Below are 24,599 nucleotides of genomic sequence, written 5' to 3' on the forward strand. Positions count from 1 at the left end.
ACTTAATGGCCTCATCTATAGAAGGAAGCTGGACTTTCTCCTCTTAAAGTTGTTGTGCAGGTGAAATGGGACACCTGCTGACTCTGTTAGCAAGGTTACCTTAAAAATGAGAATCTTTGCTTTTCAAATGCCAATGGGGTTCCTGATTTTTCTAAGACTCTTAGGAAGCTGCTCCCCAAATTCTCCAATGAAAACCAATACTACTTTGCTGGAATTTGCACAAAGTGTGAGTCCCTCCTCGTTTGCAGGAAGACTGGAGCAGAGTATGAAAGGATTCTCACGTCAAGAACAATGACAGTGGAGGGACCGGGCCAGGTGTTTGAGATCCATTGTGGTTTGATTGTTCTGCCTATGAGAGACAAAGTGTGTATGTGTGTGCTTTTCTGTTTGAGTGAATAATTGAGTTGAAAAAATATATATTCCTAAAGGTGATGCCTGATGTATTTCTCGTTTTTTGTTTGTTCATTTTGAGATGGAGTCTCTCTCTGTCATCCAGGCTGGAGTGCAGTGGCGCGATCTCAGCTCACTGCAACCTCCGCCTCCCGGGTTCCAGCGATTCTCGTGCCTCAGCCTCCCGAGCAGCTGGGACTACAGGTGCCCGCCGCCACTCCCGTGTAATTTTTTTTTTTGGTATTTTAATAGAGACGGGGTTTCACACCGTGTTGCCCAGGCTGGTCTTGAACGCTTGAGCTCAGGTAATCCGCCCGACTCGGCCTTTCAAAGTCCTTGGATTACAGGCGTGAGCCACTGCACCTGGCTTGCCTGATGTATTTCTATTGGAATAGGCTATCGAGGAGGGAATGTGATGCGGTGGATGAACACTGGATTTCAAGTCAGAACCACGTGGTTCTACGTCTGTCTCTACCATGCACAGGTCTCCATCATGGACCTGTGTTAAGTTACTTTAACTCTCCAAACCTTTCTCTTCTGGTGAGAAAGGATAAAACCATCTGTCTCACAGGGTTATGACAATGATACACTGAGAGCGAACACTGCAAAGAAAGCAAAGCGTTCTATTACATTCTAGTTAATGGATAGACTCTAACTGATATAGCAAAAGGTGACATGTTACTTAAACATTCTTTGACGGCAGACTAGAGTTTAAAAAGTGTCACATTTCAGAAAGTGCTTAAATATTTGGAAAATAATAGCATTTGCCCTTGGTATAATTATTTGAGGCACTAAAATTGTTAGAATTTTTAAAAAGTGTCCTCACTATGTTTTCTCATTTATGATCATACTTAGGATTGCTCATGGTGATAAAATATAAAATCGTGGAATAGATCAGGCTCAGAATCTTATCTGAGAGTCCCAGGGGCCTGTCTCTTGGTTGCATTCTAACTTCTCATTGGCAGGTGCAGGGCAGAGGAAACAGCAAGTCCAGATCTGTAGCTTCCCTTTAACTTCTTTTCTTAGGCACTTGATCCTCCACTGCAGATGCCTAGAGGAAGGTTTACAAGAGAATTGAGACATTCTTTTCGTGTCTTGAGAAAGTTTTTTGGGGAGGGAGTAGGGGGGAACTTTATAGGGCAACATGAAATCCCAAAAAAAAAAAAAAAAAAGAAGTACTTTTATGAAAGTTATCCATCAAATGTCAAGGATAATAATCAATTTTCTGTCACAATGAACTGATAAAAGCTTTCAGTAATAATGTCATAGGGGGAAAAATTTGTGTTGGAACTCGAAACGCACAGCCCTGATATCAAACGAATTCATAAAAGCTCGATGCCGCTGTAGCCCTCGGAGGCATGACAAAATACAATTTCTCATCCACAGGATATAGAATAATTCCCCTTTTTTATTTTTACGCTGAGAAAAAGCAGAAGGAAATCTGAATTTCCAAAAAAAAATATTACACAATCCTGCTTTTGCAGGTGAACATTAGTGATCATTTTGGCCGCTGATATCAGAAACGTTCTGGTGATTTCTCTCACATCATGCAAATGGCTGCATAATGCCTGCTCCTCTTGGAATGTACAATCAAATCAGCATTCTAATGCTACAAGCCGGTGATGAGCTTGAGAATAAATATGCAGGAGCGCATAAAAAAAATCAAGGCAATCAAGAGCAGCCAGCGTCCTCGCTCGGACTATAAATCTTTGTCTATTTCAATCGTAGGGCTGGCCGAATCAGTGTAAAATTCCAGCGGGGATGTCATCAATTTCTGTTAACCTCTCTATTCCTCTTTGTGTTGGCTCTGGGGTGATGGATTGGTTTTGTCACTTCTGCTCGGTTCACAGTATGTTAACATGGAAGGGTGCAGGCAGGTGATGAGGAAAGGTTATTGCTGTCCCAGCCTTGACCCTCACGTGCTCTCTTCTGTAGGATCTTGGGTACTTTTCTGTCTGGGGACACGGTATCTCCTCCTGGTTCCAGGATGCTCAGCTCAAGGACCAGCCGGTGTTGAGTCACAGGTCATCCTTTTGAAGTGGAAACAGGTCTATCTATACTGTTCGCAGAGGAACAGAAAACAATGAAAGGAAAGAGTTAGAAACCTGGGCTCCAAACGGGACAGAATCTTCTCTGTGTTAGCAAGGGTACCTTAGAAATCAGGATCTTTGCTTTTCAAATGCCAGTGTGGTTCCCAGTTTCTCTAAGACTACTAGAAAAGTCCTCCCCAAATTCTCCAATGAAAACGAATACTACTTTATTAGAATTTGCACAAAATATGAGTCCCTCCTTCTCTGCAGGAAGACTGGAACAGAGTGTGAAAGGATTGTGATGTCAAGAACAATGACAGTGGAGGAACCAGGCCAGGTGTTTGAGATCCATTGTGGTTTGATTGTTCTGCCTATGACAGAGAGAGTGTGTGTGTGTGCGTGTGCGTGTGTGTGTGTTTCTGTTTGAATGAATAATTGAATTGAAAAAATATATTCCTAAAAGTGATGCCTGATGTATTTTTATTGGTATAGGCTATCCTCGGGATCCTGACTCACTGACTGGTCCAGGGCATAGCCGTGTCTCTCTGTGCCTCACTTTCCAAACCATAAATGGCTGTTCCTGGCCGTCATGTTATCATTTTCTGCAACAATTCTAACGTTGTATTGAGGTCTTCATTTCCCCTAGAGATGCATTTTAACACTCTACAATACATGGCCTGTGCACAATATGCGACAATAAGCCTAGTGGCTAAGTCCATATTCTCATAGCACACACATGTGCTTCTGAGTATTTATCCAAAGGAGTTCAAATTAAAATTTTAAAGGGCTACTAGCACTCCTGTATTTGTTGCAGCACTATTTACAACAGACAAATATAAAAACAACCTAACTGCTTACTGATGAATGAATGGATAATAAAAGTGTGGTGTATGCATATAATGGAATAATATTTAGCCTTAAAAAGGAAGGAAATTCTGCCGTATGGGATGGCATAGATGAGCCTTAAGGACAATATACTAATTGAAATAAGCCAGTCAAAGGACAAATACTGCGTGATTCCATATATATGAAGTATTCACACCAGTCAATAGGCTAAAAGAGTGTTTGTCAATGGCTGGTGGAGGGGAAGTGGGGAACTGCTAATCAAATTTCAGTTAAGTCAGATAACTAATTTCTAGAGATCTGCTTTACAACATAGTGCCTATAGTTAACTGTATTGTGCACTTAAAACTTTAAGAGGGTGGATCTCATATTAAGTGTTATTACCGTGATAAAATAAAATTTCAAAAAAAGAAAACAGGTTACAGAATGGGTTATTTTTGTTGCAGTTGTCACTGTTATTAACATATAACTTATACTATGTGTTATCCAGTCTAGTAACGACTAGCCAAAGATGGCTATTTAAGTTTTAAATTCATTAAAATTAAATAAAATTTAAAAATTTAACTCTTTAGTCTCACTAGCCAAATTTCGAGTGTTTAATAGTTACCTGTGACTCGTGAGTATTGCATTAAACAGCATAAACATTGAACATTTCCATCATTATAGAAAATTCTATAGGACAGAGCTGGCTTAGGTTGCATTAATCTAAATGAGTTTATGCCTTTCAAAGTAGTCACCAAGGGAAGCCAGATATTCATTTCAATAAGGTTGCCATTGTTGAAACATGGAAGCTTAGTTATGCAGCTATTAATCAAAGATGAGGCATGCTCCTAAGGTAATGACCTGCTTGGAAATTGACTAAAGGAATTCCAAAGAAGTTTCATGCTTGTTTTGAGTGATGGCAAAGTTATTGAAATAAGCATGATAGAAAGAGCCTATGGACCTTTGCTTTAGGCTCATCTGGATTCCAGACACAAATCTGACACCTCCCTGGGTCTCAACTTTCTCATACACAATAGAAGAAATATAACATTTACTCCCTAAGTTCTTTTTTTTCTGAAATTTAAATTAGATAACATTGTAAAAAAAAGTCTGAAATAGAAGCTTAAAACATATTTGTTCATATGAACTTAATAATTATGTAGGCATAACAAGATCTTCAAAACATGTTATGAAACAGTGTATAGTAAAAAGCAAAAGTGAAATGGCACTTTTAAAATCACTGGAACACAAAGCCAAGCACAAACTACCCACCTGGGTTTTTTTTTTTTTTTAATTGTGGGGTGAACTAGAGCAGGTGAATGTCTCCCGGTTCACATTCACATCCTTTCTGCTGACCACCTAAGTTTTTCTGGGCTTCTAGGACCTCCATTTGCAAACTTAGCCCTCCATGAAATGGCAAATCAGCCATAACTTCTGCAGGGCATGCATTGGCAGATAGCAGTATGAGTCAGGGAACAGGATACTGCTAGTGGATGGTCATAGTCCCAGCCTGGGATCCCATGTGGGCATATTGGTCAGGTTGTCCGTAACCCCTTCCCCAGTATCTTTCACTTTTAATTAGAATGGGGGACCTGTGTGCAAAGGGTATGCTTTTGAGCAAAGTCTTCCTCCTTTATTGAGGGCCTTGATTCTTCACACTGGCCTTTGCACTTGGAGCCTGATTAGTGGCACACTAGCCATTCCTCATTGCCACCCTCAAAGAGACAGCATACTACTCTAGACGCAAGAATATGAGTGGGGAAGGAGCATCTTGCCAAGGCTTGAAGCCTAGCAACCTATTGTTTCAGACCATCAGAACATCTCCACCTCTGAACAATCTGCTCATGTTGTTTGTATCTCAAGGCTATAGATCTTTGTCTTGTACATCACGCTAAGTGTTCCATAAATGTCTGATAAATGGTAAGTAAACCTGGATGAGTGTTACATGTTAACATTATGATACAACATATTGCCAATGTCAATGAGTCTAGTTTGCTTTACAAAATAGCAACATTATTTTCTAGCTATATTTAAGACTCATCAATTAATTATTAACCAATTAACTTATTTGTTGGTGTATTAGTCCAGTTTCATACTGCTATGAAGAAATATCCAAGACTGAGTAATTTATAAAGAAAAAGAAGTTTAATGTATTCACAGTGTCACATGGTTGGGGAGGCCTCACAATCATGGGAGAAGGTGGAGGAGGAAAGGCACGTCTCACATGGCAGCAGGCAAGAGAGTGTGTGAGGGGAACTGCCCTTTTTAAAACCATCAGATCTTGTGAGACTTAGTCACTGTCACAAAAACAGCACTGGAAAGACTCACCCCCATGATTCAGTTACCTCCCATCAGGTCCCCCCCACACACATGGGAATTATGGTAGTTACAATTCAAGATGAGAGTAGGGTGGGGATATAGTCAAGCCATATCGGTTTGCACACTACCCTTTTCCAACATTTAAGGCCAGTAACAAGATATATGGAATGAACATGATAAAAAGAAAGTAAACAGGCTGAACACAGTGGCTCATGCCTGTAATCCTAGCACTTTGAGAGGCCGAGGCGGGCAGATCACCTGAGGTCAGCAGTTCAAGACCAGCCTGACCAACACACAGAAACCCCGTCTCTACTAAAAAAGTACAAAATTAGCCAGGTGTGGTGGCACATGCCTGTAATCCCAGCTACTTGGGAGACTGAGGCAGGAGAATCACTTGAACCCGGAAGGCAGAGGTTGCGGTGAGCTGACATCATGCCATTGCACTCCAGCCTGGGCAACAAGAGCGAAACTCTGTCTCAAAAAACATAAAAAAAAAAAAAGAGAGAGAGAGAAAGAAAGTAAAAAAGTAGAAGAAAGAAAATAATCATGTCAGTATGAAAGAAAGTAAAAAAGTAGAAGAAAGAAAATAATCATGTCAGTATTAACACACACTAGATATAACACATACCAATAAACAAAGATAAAAAATGCCTATGAAATTGTATTGAATTTCCCCTAAGAGTTGAAGTATTTTGCTATAATATTATTTCTAAGCCTCAAAACCAACTTGATTTTTAAGTCAACTAACGCACAGAGAAACTAATTGATTTGCTCAAGATCACTCAGTGAATGCAAGATTCTGGATATTAATCCAGGTGGTCTCCCTTTCTACCCCATGGAGCTACAACTATAAAATCCAGTTTGGTGAACATCAAAATGTAGGAAATTGGACAAATAACAAAGATTGGTGATTTCCATAATTTGGGAAAGCTATTGTGTTTAGACATGATTATAAGTATATCAAACAAAGATCTGAACAATAAAACCTTTAGCTGGAATCCACATTCTGGCAGCCCAAGTGATATGGAGAGTCTTTGATCTAACCCAGGAACATGAGAAACTATAAATTAAAAACCGACCACTACTAACCCTATCTAGGGAGGCACTATCATGTGGTGGTGAGGCACAGAGCCACTGAAACTAGATTATCTGCAGTGGAATCTCTGCTCTGCCATTGGCAAGTTCCATACCATTGAGCAAGCTATTTCCAACCATTAAGGTCTAGGTTTCCTCATCTATAAAGTGGGGATCTTGTTACCTACATCACAGGGCTACTATGGAAGTTAAATCTGATAATCTATGTGAAACGCTTAACACGGTGCTTCCTCAGTCTACGTCAATGGCACCTGTTTATATTTTTACAGGAACTGATGCTCTCACAATGCACTGTGGTACACATATCTCTTCCACAGGCATGATTTCACTTGGTCCTGGGCTGCTTCGGTCAGATGTGGTACCAGGATCACCACACTCATCTTGTTGATGAGGAAACTGCACAAAGACAATGCGATCTACTCTCATGACCACAGAGCTAGGAGGCTGCAAGTCTAGCTGATTTCAAGCCTACAGCATTTAGAAGAGAGTCAAGACATAAATTGAAATAAAAGGTTAACACTGCTATGGAGCCCAAATTAATTAGAAAACAGTGTGGTCTCAGGTCCAATTTGAACCAGATATATATCTGTGTGCCTGTGTGTGTGTATAATGGGGATCTTGTTACACACATGTGTAGACACAGACACACATGTGTATGTGCATGAGATTGGATAACTACTTTGAAAGATTCAAAATAATCTGACCCTGAGGTGGTAATAGTAGGAGGGTATAGGAAAGACCAGGTAATGGACAAAGGCAAGTGAGAGACATATCCATCCAAGGAGGTGTTAAATTGTAAATTCTACAAGCACAGGAATGGACTGCTGAATTTACTATGTTAAGAAAATATCCAATAGAATGCCTGATATGCTAGAAGTTTTTGTGATTAGTGGATAGAAGAATAATTGAAGGCTTGGATGGAGAAATGTAGGAAGCCAGCAGGAAAATCATTCTAACTAGTCCAGTGGTTCTCAACAAAATCATGACAGAATCACTTGCAGAGCTCTTTACAAACTGTGGTGCCTGGACCCCATTATAGACCAACAGAATCAGAATCTCTGGGCATAGGGCTTGAGCAAAAATACTTTTGAGTTCCCCAAGAGAGTCTAATGTCTAACCAGGTTTGAGAACCATTGATTTGATACTACCCTTTAATTTTACATATGGATCCATGTGCAGAAAGGACTTGCCTAAGGATCCAATGCAAATGTGTGGTGCTGTGAAAGCAAGGAGAGAGAGAGAGAGTGTGTGTGTGTGTGTATGTGAATGTATACTATGATTTCTTGTGCTATTCCTTTTTTGCATGATAGTGATTCTTTGGCTTCTGAAAGTCATTCTCCGTTTGTCCTCTTTCTATAAGTTGCCTTCCCCTATAAGTCTCTCTTCTAGGGTTTCCCCTTTTAGAAGCCTCCATTGACTTCTTGCATCCACAGGTTGAGTGACTTACTCCACCTGGTGTTCTCACAGTCCCCTGCGTTTCCCAAAGCACATGGATCCCAATGCATTGTGCTTATGAGTTCTTACTCCCGTGTCCTCCACTATATGATGAGCTCATCAAGGACAGGGAGGATGTCTCCTTTTTAACTGCAGTCTCCAGGGCTTGACACGCAGGCTTGATAGATAATGAATAAATGTAGGCCAATTGCTTTACATATATAAAAGTGATTTGTATATGCATATTTGTGTGAGCATATGTCATTTGTGGAGGACCTAGTTAAAGGATACATTTTGCTTGTACATATGATTAAATGTAAATGAGATAATTTAATTTAATTTGACAGACCTATTGAGCACTTATATCTAAAACAGTTTGTAAAAACAGAAGATTAATGATAGGTAAGACAGAGTCTCTGACCTTACCAGAGCTCTCAAGCTAATGGGTCAGGCTTACCAGTTGCAACAGTGCATTCTTCAGAGTGTGTTAACTGTGGTGATGGACCAGCAGGCAAAGCTCTGAAGGAGCAAAAATAAGTTGAAAACACTTGTTTAAATGAAACATTAATTCAATGGTCCTTAAACTCTCTTTGGAGGGAAGCTATAGGTCTTTTTCGGACCTCCATGAAAACTATGGATACTCTTTCCGGAACATGTACACAAAGAATACCATTTGGAGATTCACTGTGGATTTTTCATGGACTCTTTGGCCACCCACAGATACAGAATAAAATACTGGGCCCTGGTCACTACCTCCATGTGGTTCAGTGACACCCAGCTTTGAGCTTTCTGTGCCATTACTGAGCCAGGGTTTTTCCCATTCAAGACAAGTGAGCAACCTAGGGACTAAATATGTTTATAGGTTTCTTACCTCCACTTTGCAAGGGTTGAAAAGATTAAGAAGGAGGTTCATTCACTGCAGAGATGCCAGGCATGACAATACCCAACTGAATTTCCTCTTGATATGGCTGTGGCTTGGTGCTTGACCTAGGAAAGAAAACCCTGGAGTACCACTGGCAAGGTCAGAGTTCAGCCACTACACTGTTCATCAAAAGAAACAAACTCTCATTCTCATGATGGGTAGGGTCACTTCCTGATTTGGGATTGGCACGTCAATAGATTCCTCACTTTGCTGAAACACAGGTGCCATTTCTCCTGTAACATCATTCACCATTTCCTGGGCTGAAACAACTTATGAGAAATTTTTATTAACTACCTGGCATATTATTTAATGCAGTGGTTTTCACACTTTGAGATCTCACTTTACAGACTCAAAAATTATTGAGGACTCAGAAAGCTTTGCTCATGTGTGTTACATCTATTAGTATTTACCATATTAGCACTTAAAACAAGTGTTTAGAATACATACATCTTTATTCATTTAAAAATAACAACATACCCATTACTTGGTAATAAAAATAAGATATTTATTATGAAAAATAATGAAGTGTTCTCCCCAAAAAAAAATCTGAGAAAAATGACATTCTTTTTTACATTTTTTTAGGCAAATCTTTTTTAATGCCTAAATTAGAAGACAGCTGGATTCTAATGTCTGCTTCTGTATTCAATCTGTCATGATCTATTGTTTTGATTGAAGTGTATGAAGGAAATTGAGTCTCACATAGTTATGCAGTTGGAAGTGAGAGAAGCATTATAATAGCTTTTTTCAGATACTTAGGGATAGTATTTAATACTACAACAAAATTCAACAAGTGGTAGTTTCTTAAAGGTTAGTTGTAATGCAAAATTTGAAACCACATCAATGAGCTTTTTATGCTGTATTACATTAAATTCTACTGGTCTGTTTAATTTGTAATTAATAATAGACTCATACATAATTTTGTAGTATCTTATATCTGTCATTTGGAAAGTACAACATTGGTTCACAAAGTTATACAGATCTTCTAAGTGCTGACACTTTTCTTTATGCATTACCAAAAAAAAATTCACCTTCATTAAAGATGATTTTCAGTGATCTCATCAGAAAAGTCTTTAAGTATTGGGAAGTTGTCAGGATTATGATAGTAGATAAAAGTGTTTCAAAATTCTAATGTTAACTTGAAAGCTCTAATTTTATTATTGGCAACAAATACAATCGGTTGTTGTTTGGGGTTTTCAGAACCTGAAGGTGGGCATTTAAAGTGTCTTTAAGTCTTCTCATTCAGAGGCATGTTCTTAGGATTAATGAGACCATTGTATTTCTGTATGGAGTAGAGGAGCTTTGGGCATACATCCCACTTGGTCAGTCAAAATACCATAAAAACTGTGCTAGAAAGAATAATGACCCCCAAAGATATCCACATTCTAATATCCAGAACCTGTGAATGTTACCCTAGATGGCACAAGGGACTTTGAAGGTGTGATTAAATTAAGTATCTTGAGATGAGAAGATGATCTTGAGTTATCTAGATGGACCTAGTCCCATCACGTAGGTCCTTATAACTGGAGAACTTTTTATGGCTCTATTCAGAGCAGAGACGGAGATGTGACCACAAAAGAAAGACCCAGAGGGAGGCAGTGGTGCTGATTTTCAAGATGGAAGAAGGAGGTTATGAGCCAAGGAATGCAGGCAGCCTCAAAAGCCGGAAAAGACCAGGAGATGAACACTCCCATGGAGCTGCCAGGCAGGGAGGTCACCTTGCTAACACCTTGATTCAAAACACAAAGTGAGACCTTGTTAGATTTCTCACCTATAGAACTGTGAGATAAATAAGTGTGTGTTGTTTTAAGCCACTGTGGTAATTTGTGTGGCAGTGGCAGAAAGTTAACACAGATCTGTACTCCTTGGTTAAGATATAATAACATTAATAATCTTTACTGTTTTATTAAAGACATTCTTAAGTGAACCTGGGAGGAGAGATGACTATCAATGCATTTGGGGGCCACTGCCTTGATCGGGGCTAGGACTCCAAGAGTTTTGCCCACCAGTGCTTTGCATCACCAGTGCAAATGTCAACACAGGGGAAAAGGCAGATAATGCCTGGGTATGATTATAAACATAGTTTTGGCTGGATGTGGTGGCTAATGCTCATAAACTCTGCACTTTGAGAAGCTGAGTTTATAAGGCAGGACGATTGCTTGAGCCCAGGAGTTCAAAACCAGCCTGAGCAACATAGCGAGACCCCATCTCTTAAAAAAAAAAAAAAAGCCAGGCATGGTGGTACATACCTGTAGTCCCAGGTAGATGCTGAAGCAGGAGGATCCCCTGAGTCCAGGAATTTCAGGCTGCAGTGAGCCATGATCACACCACTGCATTCTAGACTAGGCGACAGGGAGAGACACTGTCTAAAAAAAATTATTTTGACCTCATGGATCCCTTGAAAAGGTGTCAAGGACCTTAGGGTCCATGGCCCACACTAGATTTTAGTTGTACAACCATTTTTCATAGCATCATGATAATCCCCCTCAGTCAAGTTCGATTTGTGAACTACCTAAATAATTAAACAGTTATGAGTATCAATGAGTAAGGTGAGATGGAAATTTGGAGATCTTGAATTTTATCTTTTGAGAGTTCTTTCCATAATATTCAAGTTTCTGGGAAATTTTCAGTGCAACGTTGAGTTTTAACACATCACTAACTCGTACATAAGCATTTTCAGTGATTTAAGTTTGGTTTCTCTCTATCTAATATATCCCAGTATTTACCAATTTAATTAAAATAAAGACATAAATACATACATCCTTCCATTTCAGTATGTGGTTCCATCTATTTCAATCAAATTATTCACTTTCTCAAAGAATTAAAAATGATGAAATTGATGAAGTTTTCCCACGTGGGAAAACTTTTTTGGGAAGCAAATTCAAACCATCCAAACTGGAATACATGGAGCTAAAAATGTACACTGTGGGCTTTCAGAACCTGAAGGTGTGCATTTAAAATGTTTTAAGTATTCTTATTAAGAGACATGTTCTTTTTGATTGATTGATTTTCAAAAAAAGAAATCTGCCAGTGAAGTAATTTAGCAATAGTTAAAAGTTAACAGCAATAAAAGTGGTTGGACTGAGGACACCAAAACTTTCTCTGGGAGGAGATCCACTCAGCATCTGACCAACCCAACTGTGACAGTATTGAACTAGACACAACAAATAGATCCTGCATTTCTGATTTCCAAAGCAAGGACTGAATGATCTACCTGAGGGGTAGAAACCCATTTAAATTGAGATAACACTTAGAAATTGATGACTTTGCTCCAAACACTAAATCTCTCTAGTTGTGGTTCTTTTATATACATAGAATTTTTATTAATAACCTGATGTCTTCTAAAGTAGGTGGATCATGAAGACTGGCAAGCCTTTACTTTCCTAAGGACTCTTAGGAAGGTGTGGGTGTGGCAGTTTCAATACAGGGTCAGAGAAAGTGCTGCATTACGCTTCACGATGGAGGGTGGGCCAATTAGGATTTGCAAGGAGAAGATGCAAGTAAAAGGAAACAGCAATAATCAAGGCTGAGTAACATGGGAGGGAAGGGTAGGAAAAAAGAAACCTTTTGATGATGTAGCAGAGGAGATTTTGACAAATAGACATGTTTGATATGTGTGTGTGTGTTTTTTTTTTTTTTTAGTTTATTATTGGGTATGAAAGCTTCAGCAAAATCTACAGTTCTCATTAATGCCTTTGGTGCAAATGGATTCATTCTGGGGAACAGGAATAGATTTTTGAATTCTGCTTCAAAATTGGCATGTACAACCAAGAACAGCTGAGACTTGGATAGCATGTAAAAGAAGCCACCGGCAACCTATGTGAAGCACCTGCCGAGTTGGGTGCACAGTATATATTTTCTGACTTAGAATCAATAAAGTTTATTTGAACACAAGGGAGTAAATTCAATTTTCGTGAATAGAGGTGAGAGTTGGGACCAGAAATAACCTGGTTTTGTGCCTAGGTCTGGGTAGGGCCAAGAACAGGTTTTACACAGCAAGTCAGAGCTCCATCATGGTTAAATTCCTACCAGCAAGGGGAAAGTGAGAAAGAGCATTTTTCTTTCTGTTCACCTCATGGATAAAAAAGAACACAAGAATGATGATTCTATTTCTTGAGTGTTTACTATCCACCAGCCCTAACCAGACACATTACCATTTTCTCTTATAGCAACTCTATTTTATAGGTAAGGAAAATATGAACCTGAGATCATTTGTTAAGATCTCAAGGCCAGTAATTGTTTCTAGTAAATATTCCTCCTACAATTCCTGGCATTTGACAATTGCACAAAAACCCCTCCTGTCTGGAGGAACCAATGTACAGTACAGGTGGTGGAAGGGCTTCCTCAGGGCATCTGGTCTGCCCACCTCCTCCCCATGTAGAAACTCCTACCCCTACCTCATCGCCATCATTCCTGTCAGGATTTCCATTCTCTGTTCAAACAGTGAAGGCATGGCACAACAGGAATTTTGTTATACAAGAGTTCATATCTTAGGATTTGGATGTTTGGCCTGAAGTCCTGATTTTTATAGAATGGTGGGTTGATTCTGAGTGGCAGAGACTTTTTCTGGCTGTTTAGCAAACCCCTTTTATCTTCTTTCCATATAGCAACTGCACTACATTCCCCAGTCTCCTTTACAGTTATGAGTAACCACATTGGCTAATGCAATGTGAGCTGAAGCAAAGAATGTAACATTCAGGACTGGTCCTCATAAGCCTCCTTTGCAATGCTCTTGCCCCAGAGCAACCATGGAAGCCACATATGGAACCTATATCCCTGAATGACTGCATGGAGCAAATTTTCTCTCTCATATTTACTCTACTGCTGGCTGGACTTTAAGTGAGAGATAAAGAATTTATCTGGTGTTAAGCTACTGCAATTTGGAGTTTTAGTATGTAATTAGAGCTGGTATTATCTTAATAAAATTTACCTTATGTTTGAATATTAAATACTCCTGCCACTCTTGATGATAGCTACTATTTACTGTCCACGTACTGTGAGCTGGGATTGTGCTAAGAGTCGAATATGGATGATCTTACTCAGGTTTTACCCAAATACTATCATCTGCATTTACAAATGAAGAAGTTCCACATTGTGAAAGTAAATTGCTTGGGTCACATATCTGCTGCATGATGGGAGATGGATTACAAGCTGAATCTTCCTGATTAAAGCCCATCCCATGTTATGCTGTGATGTTGCCCTGCCTTCTTGACTGGAACCTCTCTTCTTCTTGCTCTGTGTCTGCACAGAACCTAGGAATCACTTGATTCCATTTGGGAATACTTATCAATCAAGTTAAAAGCAACATTTATGTAATCTTATAAACTTAACAGTGGCCAGTCTATGTCAAGCTGTGTACTGACTCTTTGAGGAACATGTGGAGAAGCAATTATGGTACCTGCTCTCACAACATACATTGAGGTGGCATCTGTGATCCCAGACCAGTGAGAAAATGAATGCTTCAGCATCCTGGATGACTAGACCATGGCTGTAGCATGTCAAAAATGTCAGTATGTCTATGGCCTGTACTGAGTCTCTTCTGAGTGTGGATACCTAAGCAACCCCAGGTGACCTGCTTAAGTAAAAGGAAATGTATACTCCATGGGAGGCGGTAGGGTTGGAGACCTACAGGGGCAGGACAAGACCCACTCTTGGCATGGATAGCTCCCTTTTGTTCTTCAGGTCCCGGTTTGTGTCACTTTGTTCTGGCATTTCCTTACCCCAGGGTCTCCTCCTGAGCCCACCTCTCTCAAAGCATTAGAGAGCACAGCACCGAAGTCTCAGCTCTTGAAGTGATTGTTGATGAAGGATTCAGGATGATAGGAATGAATAAAAGGGGATTTTTTTTTCAGAAGGAACATTAAGAAGGAAAATTTGGGTTAGTTCCGAGAACCTCAGGATTTCTTGGTCTGGTGTTACTGTACAATATGATTGAGGCCCACAGGTCTGTCTCAATGAGGATGCACTGGAATGGCTGTCCCCATGGTTAAATATTTAAACATAATGAGAAATAGCTTCTGAGTGCAGCCATCTCCCACATCTGGACCCTCTCCCCTCTCCTAGAACCACCCCCGTGACCAAGCAACTAAAGAGCTCAGGTCCCACCCCTACTCTACTGCCAGAGACTAATCTAGCTGTCCAGGCCCCATTGATGACATACCACCTGTTCCATGCAAGGCTTGTTCCATGCAAGGGGGGTGACATGGCGGTTTATATATATGTGTGTATATATATATACACACACATGTACACACACACATATACACACACACTAAAATCTCATATATATATATCTTCTTAATATGTATATATTTTATATATATGTATATATACATCTTCTTAAATCTCCTATTAGGTGGAGGTTGGAGTGTAAGGGCCTAGAATGTAAAAAGTGTAAGTTCATGTTATTGGAAGGAGGATAATAGGTGAACAATTTGTCTCAACCTTCAATAGAAAAGAAAACCCAGCACACACCTTTATTGGATAAAGTGCTTGTGAGTGGCTGTGTGTGCAATACACAATGGAAGTGCATCTTGTTTGGGAGAGGCACCCCAGTCAATGTGTTGGAGATCAAGGAGTACACGTTCCATCCTTTTATCCTTGATTTCCTCCTCCTTCTCCTTTATGGCTTTGAACCCCTTGCTTGGCCTTTGGTATTCCTTGTGGATTCCTGCTAGTGAAAACCCTCCTGTCTGCATTTATGTACCTGCCACTCATTGCTAGATACTTCTGTCCTTTTGAGATTTTGCGTTTTCCCAGCTTCGGCCCAACATAACTTTGAGCAGAACCTTGCCCGACATAACCTTGAGCAGTAACCCTTAACGGGCTCTGGGAAGGACTCTGTAGGATGAGACCTGCTGTCCATCCTCAGAAAGTGTCCACCTCCATGGGGCCAGCTTGGATGGACACACAAACAATTAGACAACTGTAGATGGGAAATGTTGGAGAGATGTTCTTGTGAATCTACCCATCAGGGCTTGCTTATGAGAGAAGGGAACATTTAGGCTTGGTTTTAATTTTAGTCCAGTGTGGAAGATTTTTTTCTTTTTTTTTGGAGATGGAGTCTCATCTGTCACCCAGGCTGGAGTGCAGTGGCGCGGTCTCAGCTCACTGCAAGCTCCGCCTCTCAGGTTCACGCCATTCTCCTGCTTTAGCCTCCCTGGGACTACAGGCGTTCGCCACCAGGCCCGGCTAATTTTTTTTTTTTTTTTTTTTTGTATTTTTAGTAGAGATGGGGTTTCACTGTGTTAGCCAGGATGGTCTCAATTTCCTTACCTCGTGACCCACCCACCTCGGCCTCCCAAAGTGCTGGGATTACAGGCGTGAGCCACCGTGCCCGTCTGGAAGACTTATTTTTAAATGCTCAGTTGATTCTTTGATAACCACAAACATCTTCCAAGCCAATCTGTGCATTGAATTCAGGTGACCTTCCTGACTCCACATGGCTGGCAGCCTCTAAAACAGAGCTGTGTGCACACCTGCCCTGTAGGAGGCATGGAGCAATGTATACGAAGCTCTGGCCATTGTCTTCACTTCCCATTTCCTTCCACTTGGGCCCTTGGGTTTATCTTTCCTGTCTTGCCCCTTATACTTGACTGTAGAATTCACCTTCCATAGCCTTAACCCTTTTTACTTTTTTTTTTTTTGAGTCAGAGTTTTCCTCTTGTTGCCCAGGCTGGAGTGCAATGACGTGATCTTGTCTCACTGCTACCTCTGCTTCCCACATTCAAGCGATTCTCCTGACTCAGCCTCCCAAGTAACTGGGAATACAGGCACCCACCACCACACGCAGCTAATTTTGTATTTTTAGTACAGACGGGGTTTCTCCCTGTTGGTCAGGCTGGTCTCGAACTCCTGACCTCAGGTGATCCGCCTGCCTCGGCCTCCTAAAGTGTTGGGATTGCAGGCATTAGCCACTGCACCTGGCCTGACCTTTGCTACTTTCTCAGGACATCTGTTTTGCAAATCCTTGCCTTTCTCCATTCTTTTCCAAATTCCTAACCCCCTTTAGATAACATTATTACTGGCCACAAGCTCTGGGACCTCAGTCCTCATTTCAACCCACACGGGTACAGAGAGGGAGAACATGGTAAGACCATGTGGATGAGACAAGCTTGACCACCGATTGCTGGGCCTGTCTTGTCCAGCGTTGTGTCTTTCTGTTTCTAGAACAATAACTGCATGTCACAGCACTGAATATGAAGTGAACAAATGGAAGACAGTACAGGAAGATGGAGTATGCTTACTAGCAGCTGAAACAAAAGAAAAGTTCATGAGTAGTTGCTCAGTACAGTCCTTAGGTTGACAACTCGGTAACAGCGTGAAAACAAATTAAGCCAAAGAAATACCTCCCCTGAGATGCTTCATTACTTTCCCCATCTAGGTGTGGATGCCATTAAGGCAAATTATTGCCTCTCAAATATTTTTAGCTAGATGCCCATTTCCGTCTGCATTTGCCTTAGAGGTACATGTTTTCAACTAAGTAATAGGACATACAAATTAAATGCAATTTCAAATTTAAACCTGTACAAGTGTCACTTACCAAGTCCCCCCTGATAGTCCCAGGGGGCTGCCCATAGCACTGTTGGAAAGTATATTACTGTACTTGGTTCCCATTATTTAGTCCAAGAGATTCTTATTAAAATGAAAGCCAGCAATAACTTTAATATTTTATATGCTGCACAACCACAGCGCATGTTTGGGTCTTAACAAATAGATTTATTTCTCATATCCTTCTTGCTTACGTTCTTTTTTTTTTTATTTTCTAATACACATACTGACGTATATGTATAAACACCCACCTAGGATATTTCAAGATTAAAAGGCAGCATAAGAATAAAAATTGAAAACAGTTATAGAAAAAGGTTGACATATTCAGAACTCAGAATTCTGGCTGGATCCGCAGCCCTCAAGAACCTGGTACTGCAGCCTTAAACTCAGTTGAGGCACCAGCCTGGGTAGCAAGGGAAGCTTTCACAGGGGATTTTATCAGTTGACACTGTTACCAGCGACTCTTTCTTCTCTTGACTTGCTTTTCTCCCAATCCTGAATGCCTAGGAGTTTTGCCTGGTGTTCACATTCCAGTTCTGGTTATTATAGACCCTCGGTTTACCACCCATATTACTTAGCACAGCCAGAACGAAGCTGACTTGCGTACTAGACCATGAGCTCCTTCATGGGAGGGACTGTGCTACCTTGTCTCTACTTTCCCAGTGACTGTGTACTGCCTGGTGCAGAGTAGGTATTAAGTAGGTGAGGTATTGTTGAGATCAGCTTGGATTTGGAAGCTGGCCTGGACCCTGGATTTTTCTATCAGTGGATTCTTTCCTTCTTCTGCATTATGCAATGGCTCACCTAGCAGGCCCTGGGTGTTCTTCTGATATTATCTGTGCTTACTGCTGGTCTCTCCATCTGTACTCTGGAATCTAACTGTCAAATACACCTTACTTAATTTTTTTTTCAAGCAAACATAGCAAGAATACTTTGGATCTTTAAAAAGTCGAGGTTTGAATGAGCCATTGACACAATGAGTTGCTTTAGATACACCAGGTAAAACCTTCAATCTGTTTACAAATCTGGAAAATGAGAGGACTGGATTAAATAATAGATCTTATTTCTTCCAGGTCATTGATTCTCTTTTTCTGATTCCACAAGAATTGGGATATATGCTATTAATGCAAAAGAAATTAAAATAGCAATCTTTATGGAATTCCTATCTGACACCCACGGTATAGAGTGTAATTTTCTGTACAAGATTTGGATGGATATCTTTAAGTTGGTAGAATGATTTCCTTGAAAAAGACCTGTTTTCCATCTGGAGAAGACATGCCACAGTCTTGGAAGGCAAAGCAAGTACTCACTGAACCAGGAGGTTCAGAAAATATTTACAGGGAGATTGGAAAGCTACTGAGCTCCAGGTTTAGCAGGCAGTGTAGCAAAAACATAGTAACTTAAAAGAAAAAAAAAGAAAGCAACTCATTCATTCTTTCATTCATTCATTCATTCATTCATTCATTCAAAAGTGCTCATTGAAAATCTGCTCTGTGCTGCAAATGTGTGTGCCATGTAGCTCAGCCAGAACATTTAAAACACAGAGCAGAAAAAATGAAGAGCAAGTCTGCCACCAGCCTTGGAGTGAGCATGTATGTGTGAAGGGGTGTTCTTTAAACCTTTTATCTCTATGCATACCACTTTTCGTATACTTTCAAAGATGGTGGACACATGTCGGGGCATTCTGTTTTGCTCATTTCACATTAACAGCCTAAGAGTTTTCCATGTGGTAGCATCGTTTCAATAATCATCATTCATTCTACCAGAATTTAATTATTCTTTGCTTTGTGATTGTTTAGATTTTCCTTGTCTTTGTTTTATTACAAATAATACTTCAGTGAAAATATCTGTGAACATAACTTTTATCCATCTTTAGATTATTCTCTTTGAGTAAATCTCCCAAAATATTAAAATGTGGGAACAATTTTTTTCTCTTTCGCTATTTGTTAATTTTAGCAATATTAATTAGCTCCTTTCCATAGAAGGTAAAATTCATTATTTTTGTCAATGCTGAGGTGCTATGCATGCCCTCCTGCCATCATAATTCCCCTAGTTGTTTGTCCAGGGTTCTTTATTTAAATGGATTCAGTGCTTATTTTCAACTGTTTTTCTTAAGATTCCCTTTTCCTGAATATATTGTTTTGATTCTTTTTTTGCCTTGATGGATTTTATCATTGAGTGTTTCAAGAGGCTCACTGTGATCCTATCTTCCCTGAGTTTTTTCATGTTTGAAAATGTCATCTATTTTAATGCCATGCTTATGGCTAATAGTAACTCATATGAATCATTATTGAATTTGAGTTAACAAATCACATTAATAAGAGATAATAAAGAAGATCAAATTTGGCATTATGATTAAGATCCTAGACTTTGGGACATTTGCTCTTGAATCTTGGTTATGCTACTTAACTGGATGTGTGAACTTGGACAAATAATCTAACCTCTCTGAGCCTCAAAGTCCTCCACTGAAGAATGGGGCTTACAATGGAACCTGCTCGCTAAGGTGACCATGAGGTTTAGGTGACATGATGCGTTAAACAGCATTTAGTGCTTGGCATACAGTAAGCAGTGAATAATAATACAAGATTTCTAAACACAATTTCTGTAAACAGCTATTGAGTATTAGTAGTTTATTGGTATAATTATTGTCATTCATATCAAATAGCATGTCTTGAGCATGTTCTATGTTCCAGGTAAAAATAAGTTATAGTATCTTGGGTCATTAAGCAGAGAAAATAAAATATTAAGTTTCTAAGTTTGAGAAGGGAGGTATGGGAGTCACAATAACAGTCACCTGTTTGTAAAGCTTTTGATCATGTGCTTTCTTATTCTGGTGATGGTAAGTTATGTACCCTTCACTCACTGCTAGATATCCCCACTGGTAACACCACTCATGCCTCTATACTCTGCTACTTAGAAATGATTGGAACTGGAAAACAAATGAGGATTTACAGCTGATGCTCTCTAAAATAATAAACAACATTAAAAAAAAAACACTTCGAAAAGAACATTTTAACCCTAATCCTTTCACAAACTGTTGCAAAGAAACTCACCAAGCTTTGGATGGCAGGGGGATACTTGGAAGTAAATGAAACAAAACTTGGAAAGCACTCAATGTTACTTTCTGGATTAAGTGTGAGAATATTTCATTTCCATAAAAGGATAGGTAGAACTCTGCTAATTTAGACCTTATTAAAGCATCACATGTAATGTGCTGACCTTTGTGGAAAGGAAACCTGGGGGAAATGGGTGTTACCTTGTGAGGCACACAGCCCATCAGTGTGTGAACCCAGAAGACAGTTGCAGAGCATATCTCAGAAGGAGAACGAGGAAAGGAGCTGGGTTTCCAGGGTCCTAAAATCACAAGTTTGAGCCCAACCATAAGAAAGATCACAAAAAAGAGAATCAGAAAAGTCACATCACCCACAAATCCTAGATGACCTCCTTGACGCTTGACATTGGGCCCTTGAGGTTCAACCAAGTTGGTTGTGTTGGACAAGGTGGTTGTGTTGTATGAGTTTCTTCCCTCTACTGAAAGGGCTAAAGATTAGCAGGTGACCACCTAGAAAACACTGATGATCTTGACTGAGCTCTCGGCTCTAAAAGAACACATTTACCACCTCTTGGAAGAGTGCCATCATGGGGGTTTGGGGCAGAGGAAGAGTAGGGATATTCAAGATAAACCTTAATTTCTAAGAAATGCTGAAATTACATTTCTTTACCTGTTCTTGCAGCTGCATGGGAGCCTTGATGGTATCAAAGGGATCTTCTAGCCCCAAACTCAAAGTACAATCTATGTCCAAAGTTGGCCCATGAGTTTCTGACTGGTGTCCATGAAGGATTCATTTTTTCATTTATGTTCCAATGAATGACATATGTGGGCCTCTGCAGCTCATTGGGCAGTCTTGGAGGCCCAGGTAATTGAGACAAATTCCCACACTCCAAATAAAATAGATACTCTATATGTAGATAGCAATAAGCCTAAAATGATGGAGTGTGTGGCAAATATTTGCTAGATATAAAGGTGTCAATTTTAGATTTATCTATCATATGATCCAGCAATCCCACTGCTGGGTATATATTCAAAGGAAAGAAAGTCAGTCCATCCAAGAGTTACCTGCACTGCCATGTTTATTGCAGCACTATTCACAATAGCCAAGATATGGAATCAACCTAAGTGTCCATCAACAGATGAAAGGATAAAGAAAAAGTAGTTCATATATAGAACAAAATACTGTTCAGCCATAAAAAAGAATGAAATCCTATCATTTGCAGTAACACAGATGAAACTAGAGGACATTGTGTTAAATGGAATAAACCAGACACAGAAAGACGACTATCACATCTTCTCATTCATATCTTTGAGCTGAAAAGTTGATATCTTGAAGGTAGGGGTAGAATGGTGGTTACCAGAGGCTAGTAAGCGTTGTATGGGGAAGAAAAAGGGATCAATTAATGTATAGAAAAACACAGTTAGATAGAAGGAATAAGTTCTAGTGTTCAGTAGCACAGTGGGGCAAATATAGTTAACAAGAATTTATAGTATATTTCAAAATAGCTAGAAAGGAAGTTATGGAATGTCTCCAACACAAAAAAGATGATATATATTTGAGGTGATGGATATCCCAATTACCCTGATTTGATCATTATGCATTGTATGCATGGATCAAGAAAACACATGTGCCCTATAAATATGTACGGTTCTTATGTATCAACAAAAGCAGATCTATATGGAATATAATAGATTGGCTTAAAAAGCCAGTATCTCAGTTTGCTTTTATGATGTGCTCTGTTAGTGAATCATTCACCCAACAGGTCAAATAAGAAATCTAGAAATCATTCCTAAAGCCTCTTCCTCCCTAGTCCCCTCTCCTCCACTTCAATCATTTACCAACTTCTCTCCATTTCATACACTAAAAATATTCTGAATTCATCTCTTTCTCTACATTCTTCCAATGTCCTGGTAGACCAGGCTATCTTTGTCCCTGTGAAACCAACAGTCATGTTATTGACGGTCTTCTTTATTGAGTTTTCTCAATGATGGCAGGCACCCACCCTACTATCAACAATCCACACAATCTGATCACATTGCTCCACCACTTAAGAACTTTCAGTAGCTTTCTCTTAGTGAAACTTGAGGCCTTGTATTATGATCTGGACATCTCCCACCGTTCCAGCCTCGTCTTGCTATTCTCTCCCTTCTCTCTTTCTGCTCCAGACAATAGACTTCCTTTCAATTCTTTGAGTCTGGTACATCCTTGCTCACCTCAGTCCCTTAGCACATGGTGTTAGCTCTGCCTTGGGTGCTTGACCCATCTGCACTCCTCGCATTCACCAAGTAGGCTCCTATTCATGTGAAGATCTCAGCTGGGCTGTCATTTCTTCAATAGTGAGACTAGATAAGGTCTCAGGAGACTGTCATAGCAAACCGTATTTTCCCTTCCAGCTCTCATCACAGTACATATTTGCTAATCTGTGTGATTATTTGATCAACGTCACTTTTCTTCACTGGGCAGTAAGCTCCCTGATGGCTGACACTGTCTATCTCATTCTCTTTGGCATCCCCCACTCACAGCACAGAGCCTGACAAATAGCAAACATTCCATGAAAGTGGGTTGATGAAAAGGAAGAATAATTGAACTAGTTTGATACTTAAATTAAACCTTTAACTTATTAAATTTTATAATTATAAAACAAACTGACTTTTCTAACATCAGCCAGTTCATGACTATGGCATGCACGAAGCACTATCCCAGGCACCTGAGGCTGATCTGGGAGATCAAGCATGATCAGTTTACTCCAAGCACTGATGTGTAAGAAAGGGGAGAAAGACAGGCAAATGTGTTTTTCATGGGAAGGACAGTAGTTTTCTCCACTAATCACAGTCCCTCTACTAAACCAGGTGTTATGTTGTTCTCTTTCCATGCTTGTTTTCCCCATTAGGCTGATGACTCCTCAGGGGCCAGAACTACTTGGTATTAATCTCTGTGGTCCCAAAACCTTGTAGGGACCAGCCACAACATGAATTGTCAATAAATACTTTACACATAATTAAATAACTACAAATAAATAAAAACCTGGGAATATTAAGTCATAGTTGAAGTATCCCTGCTTATTTTATGTATATGTTTTTAATTGGGGGGAAGTCTACAAATTTCAAAGTTTAGTTCTGTGCTGCCAAGCCCTCACCTACAATCAACAGAGCACCATAGATCAGCTCTCATCCCACAGTAAGAGTGCAGATGGCATATAATTAGCATATTTTAAAATATACATTCCTAAGTTTGGGGTATTTATATTTATATATATATATATATATAAAATAAAAGCTACCCCTCATCAGCTGAGCTCAGAGCCACTGTCTGTGCCGCCAAACTCTCTCCTTCAAGTGGTGTCCTTGAAACTAAGGCACGATCAGGGCGCTTGATAAAGTCAAATGCTTCAGTGATCTAAACAAAAGGCAGTTTGAAGATGTCTGGTTGGCATCCAGGGAGGGGGAGGATCCTTGGAGAGACTTGTCGCATCCCTCCTTCTACTTTTTTTTTAAATTTCTTGGCTGGGGGAGTTAGGATATGTGTGTTGGTTAGAGAGAAGTTATTTCCTGAGAGTTTTTTTTTTTTTTTTCCCAAGGACCAGGGTCAGGAAGAATCCACCCCAAGGGTAGTTGGAGGGAAGAAAAATAACAAGGCTCACGGGTGTCTGGGGACCACAACATTGTTCACATCCTCTATAATCATCAGTGCATGGCTTGGCTGTCTTGGTAATTTACATAATTCCATCCTGACACCTTCACTTCAGTTATCCATCACTACTGCAATGGAGCTTTCTCTCCTGGCATGCTTGCTTCTCTCCCCGTCCCTTGGTCTCTCTCTGGGTCCCTATTTTTTTCTTTTCCCTTCCCCCTGCCCTCTTGTATGTTTCCGCCTCTCTCTCTCTCTCTCTCTCTCTCTCTTCATTTGTGCTTATGTTGATAGAACCAAGAAAAAAAAAGATGGATTTCACATCATTTCTGTCCCTCTTGTTCAACTCACATGAAT

This window comes from Macaca thibetana, chromosome 7, assembly GCF_024542745.1.
Source record: "Macaca thibetana thibetana isolate TM-01 chromosome 7, ASM2454274v1, whole genome shotgun sequence".
NCBI lineage: Eukaryota > Metazoa > Chordata > Mammalia > Primates > Cercopithecidae > Macaca > Macaca thibetana.